We start from the raw sequence: 5,929 nt of genomic DNA, 5'->3' as shown, positions 1-5,929 counted from the left end.
CTGGCACATATTATTAGAGGACGAAATTTTAGGAGACATATTACCGACGAAACCACGGATGATATATAAAAAATCAGCAGACCTGAAACAAAAACTAACCCACAATCACATAAAACTACAGGACAAAACAGACAAGAGCAGGGGTTTCTTTCACTGTGGCAGATGTAAACTATGCAAACTAAGACACATAACCACCACTAAGAAAATAGACACTTTTAAATCAACAATAACCGCAGAAGAATTTAAAATCACAGAACACATAACATGCGACCACATGGGAGTCATATATTTAGCTAACTGCCCATGTGGCCTACTGTACGTAGGGCGTACTATCAGAAAGCTGAAGATCAGAACAGCTGAACATGTCAGACACATAAAAAACGGTTTTGAGAACCACAGTCTCTCAAAACATTTTAAAGATGTACATGACTGCAACCCTTCAGGCCTATCAATTATTGGGATCAAACTGGTACATAGGAATTGGAGGGGAGGGGATTTCATTAAAATCATCAATACTGAAGAATTAAAATGGATCTTCACTTTAAGATCCATGCTACCCAGGGGACTTAATGCGGACAATGAAGTTAGATCAATCAGCCATTTTTGATAATTATGCACATGACTTCTAACACCTAATTATCAGATTAGCAATGACAGGACCATGCAGGACATTTGCATCAACACCAGGACCCTATATGACTCTGAAGGGACCACCACTACTGTAGTGTCCTCCTCTGATCCCCATTTGCGTTTAAAGCTCACTCCCAACCTCATCATTTTACGCCCAACGTACACACTGGGCCATTTATGATCGTATGCAATCAGCACTAAGCAAGTCCAATTTTCATCCATATGTTCTAACCTCCCTTCTATATGCAACACCATCAGGACCGCCCCTTATTAATTACATTATCAGGTCAGAACATTCACATACAGACCGGCTTAATCATACGTGAGAATCCATGTATGGGCTATTTGCCCTCATTCAAAATGGCCACCACCAGCACGCATCGGGGCCGGCACCAGGATAAAATCCCGGTCAGGACTGAGACACACTATTACTCCCTGAAGAAGACCCACTAGGGTCGCAACGCGTTGGAGTTCATCTTTTCCATCACAGACACATCACTAAGTCTCCTCCCGGCTGGGAGTCGAGCGCGCAGCATTCACACAGACGGACGGACCCCGGCGGCGAAATCCCGCGAGACGCAACCCCGGAAGTCCCGTCTGCGGGAGGCTGTGGTACCGGTGGATCGAGCGGTCAAGGCGCCGATCCAGCCGCGGTGAAGCAGAGCGGACATCTGGAAAGAAGACCAAGGACCAGCACCACCCGGCCGGTGAGAGCAGGTAAAAGTGCACTGCGGGCGGGACGGGACGCCAGCCCCCCGCACCACTTACACCTGCACGCTTGTGACTTTGTTTTCTCCCATTGACTGCCTCTCTCCACCACCAGTGTGTGCTGAATCCAACAGCACCACTAATTAAACCCCCCCACTTTGACCCCCACTTGCATTTCCCCAGCAACGTGCAGCAAGATCGATATACTGTCAGTGAATAAAACTTTCAGTTATTCTAACACATTTTGTCATCATCTTTATTACACACCCTGAGCGCAGGCCCTCACTCCCCCTGCTCCATTATTATCTCTAAAGGGTAGCCCCCCTTTTACTGAGGACCAGCGGCTCGGGTGGGTACAGTACTGCCCACACAGGAATTAGCGCCAACCACTCTTTCCTTTACAATTGTATGAAATGTAGCCGTGCTGGAGCCCAGTGGCCCCCCATTAGGTACTTGCCATGGTATCGCATGTGAGGCTGCATGCAATACCTCGGACTAATGTATCAGTGCCTTAGAATGCCTTCTAAAATAGAGGAAATGGGAATAATTTAGTTTTATTAATTAATTAACAATATGTGAAGTGACTGAACAGAAGAGAAATGTAAATCAAATCAATATTTGGTGTGACCCCCTCCCCCCAAACCTATAGAACAGCATCAGTTCTTCTAGGTACACTTGTACTTGGATTTTAAAGGAACTTGGCAAGGAGGTTGTTCCAAACATATTGGAGAACTGACGACAAATCTACTCCAGACCATCTGTCTCTCCATGTAATCCCAGACTGACTGACTGACTGAGATGAGATGTGGGGCCTTATCAGCACTTCCAGGACTTCTTGTTCTTCTCTATGCTGAAGATCATTCCCAATGACATTGACTGCACGTTTGAGGTTGTTGTCCTGCCGTAGAATACATTTAGAGCACGTTAGACACCTCCCTGATGGTATTGCATGATGGATAGGTACCTGCCTGTAATTCTCAGCATTGAGGACACCATTCACCCGGACCAAATCCCCAGCTCCATTTGCTGAAGTGCAGCCCCAAACTTGCAAGAAACCTCAACCATGCTTCACTGATGCCTGCAGGCACTCATTATTGTACCTCCCGTCAGCGAACAAAGGGCCTGATTCAGACATGATCACACGGAAGCAAATTAGCAGCGCCCAACGATCACTGTGCGAATAGTTAGCTGCCATCCCAGCCAGAATGTGTTCCCGCCTTTCGCAAGCACAGGATCGCATTGCGATATGCAAACCTTTCGGCAGTTTGTGTGCCCCTGCAGATGCAGGGACAGGGGCTCCAAAAAGAGCGCGTCCCTGCAATCTGCTATGTTGGGTGCCAGGGTCTGCACATTTGATACATCGGACAGCATCGCTTCCCCCATAGAAACGTATAGGGAATGAAGCTGCAGGTGGAGCAGGAGAGATCACAGCAGGGATCAGAGATTCCGGCTGTGATCCCTCCTACATACATGTGGGGGATACATAGAACGGGTGTTTTCAGGCAGTGGGGGCTGGAGAAACTAGCAACCCAAGAGGGCTTGAGATCTCCACAGACTGCATGGCAATGTGAAAGGGGTGTGGATCATATTAGGTCAACACTTAGGTCGACAGTCATTAGGTCAACACCATTGGGTCGACAGGGTTCTAGGTCGACAGGTGTCTAGGTCGACATTGGACAAGGTCGACATGGGTTTAGGTCAACAGGTTGCGAGATCGACATGTTTTTTTCACTGTTTTTTTACCAGAATGTCAGCACAATTGACATGGACACAGTTGGAAGTCAACCTCAGCCCCTCGCATCGCTCGCCATGCTTCGGGCACAGTGCCTCACTGCGATTGGCACACTATTTTAGTCTCCCACCATGCCCTAGTGGATGGTAGGGCATGAAATACCTCCTGTGGACACATGTCGGCTCAAAAAACTGTGAAAAAACCCATGTCGACCTCGCGACCTGTTGACATAACCCATGTCGTCCTAACGCATTTTTCGACCTAAAACCATGTCGACCTAGACACCTGTCGACCTTCAACCCTGTCGACCTAGTTGCCTGTCCAACTGTGTCGACCTAATGACTGTCAACCTAAGTGTGGTCAATAATACGACCGTATCCCTATGAGAGTGCAATTTTACTTTACATAAATATATATATATATATATATATATATATATATATATATATTTTTTTTTTTTTTTTTCAATTATCATTATTATACATACATGTCCAGGCAGTTAAACATAACCTGTGCTTGATAAACCAAGGAACTTGAGCCTTTCAGTTCATTTTCACTTAAAATAAGACCATATATTTAATTATATATGTCCTATCTACTTGTGTCGCCCGGATGGAAGTGGCCATTGGCCTTAAAATATAACCAACCTTATCTGTTTCTATTTCTGAAGAACTCTCATTACTGTGAGAGGGGATCTATCTAGTACTAAATGCACAATCACAGATCCCACGCTGCGCACCTGACATCTGTGGTGCTGAAATCATCGATATTGATCACCTTCTAAGCTGGGGATTTAAACCCAGCTTGCGAGCAGAGGATACAGACGTGCTGTGCAGGTGTTTGCAGTCCATCTCTCCTTGATGAAAGGCTTTAGATAGAATTAATACAGACAGTTTCCTACTTTTGGAGGCTAAAAATCAACAAAGATTTTTGTTGCTTTAAATCCAGCTGATGTTTTGTAAGAATATTTTATTTGTGACCTATATTGTTAATGGCTTTTTTGTTCAGGTTGCCTGCAGGCACAGGTCTGCCGACTATGTCAGTGATTTTCACCCTTTTTCAACTTGTGACACACTAGATATTAAAATCACGAGGCACACCGTCAGACCCCACTTGGAAAATAATATTGACCCCCACAGGAAAAAAAAACACTCATTGGCCCCCATATGAAAAAACGATCACAATGGTCCTCACAGGTAACGAAAATTAAATACATTGGCCCTCCCATGAACACAAGAGTGGATAACAGTTGAACTGGTGGTGGTGGAGGTAGTAAACTGGTGTGGACATCTCTAGATCTGGGGGCACACTTGAGAACATCTCAAGGCACACGGGTGGTGGTTGTAAAACGCTGGTCTATGTAATACTTAATGTGTAGGTATTCATAGACAGAAGAGGGATGCTGTGTGAGAGAATAGGAGTATAGACAATGAGGTGGACATAGACAGAAGAGAGAAGCTGTGTGAGGGAATGGGAGTATAGACAATGCGGTGGACATAGAAGAGAGAAGCTGTGTGAGGTAATGGGAGTATAGACAATGGGGTGGACATAGAAAGGAGAGGGAAGCTGTGTGAGGGAATGGGAGTATAGACAATGGGGTGGACATAGACAGAGAGGGAAGCTGTGTGAGGGAATGGGAGTATAGATAATGGGGTGGACATAGACAGGAGAGGGAAGCTGTGTGAGGGAATGGGAGTATAAACAATGGGGTGGACATAGGCAGGAGAGGGAAGCTGTGTGAGGGAATGGGAGTATAGACAATGGGGTGGACATAGGCAGGAGAGGGAAGCTGTTTGAGGGAATGGGAGTATAGACAATGCGGTGGACATAGGCATGAGAGGGAAGCTGTGTGAGGGAATGGGAGTATAGACAATGGGGTGGACATAGGCAGGAAAGGGAAGCTGTGTGAGGGAATGGGAGTATAGACGATGGGGTGGACATAGGCAGGAGAGGGAAGCTGTTTGAGGGAATGGGAGTATAGACAATGCGGTGGACATAGGCATGAGAGGGAAGCTGTGTGAGGGAATGGGAGTATAGACAATGGGGTGGACATAGGCAGGAAAGGGAAGCTGTGTGAGGTAATGGGAGTATAGACAATGGGGTGGACATAGGCAGGAGAGGAAAGCTGTGTGAGGGAATGGGAGTATAGACAATGGGGTGGACATAGGCAGGAGAGGGAAGCTGTGTGAGGTAATGGGAGTATAGACAATGGGGTGGACATAGGCAGGAGAGGGAAGCTGTGTGAGGGAATGGGAGTATAGACAATGGGGTGGACATAGACAGGAGAGAGAAGCTGAGTGAGGGAATGGGAGTATAGACAATGCGGTGGACATAGAAGAGAGAAGCTGTGTGAGGTAATGGGAGTATAGACAATAGGGTGGACATAGACAGGAGAGGGAAGCTGTGTGAGGTAATGGGAGTATAGACAATGGGGTGGACATAGACAGGAGAGGGAAGCTGTGTGAGGGAATGGAAGTATAGACAATGGGGTGGACATAGAAGAGAGAAGCTGTGTGAGGGAATGGAGTGAATAGACTGGTGGCTACAAAGAATAAGGGTGAGGTCTGGTGAAGGGTACCAAAAAAAAAGTACCACAAAATTCATTAAACACCTTTTATTTGGTCAAATAGAATTGCTGGCTGTCGTTTTTTTTCTGCATTAAAAAACATCCACATGTACATCGCAGCACCGTACATCTGAGTGGCGATATGCAGACAATTGCGTACACTGAACTGGATAGAGATGTAGCTACAAGAGTGTAACACGGAAGGTGATGTGAATTGATGTGAGGGTGTTTTGGATCAATGTCTTATAAAGCGCTATTTCTATTCTTATTCCGTTCTGGAGCAGTGTCAGAAG

Source organism: Crinia signifera, chromosome 7 (assembly GCF_055691185.1).
Source record: "Crinia signifera chromosome 7, ASM5569118v1, whole genome shotgun sequence".
NCBI lineage: Eukaryota > Metazoa > Chordata > Amphibia > Anura > Myobatrachidae > Crinia > Crinia signifera.
The sequence above is the reverse complement of the archived record's forward strand: the minus strand, read 5'-3'. Positions refer to the sequence as shown.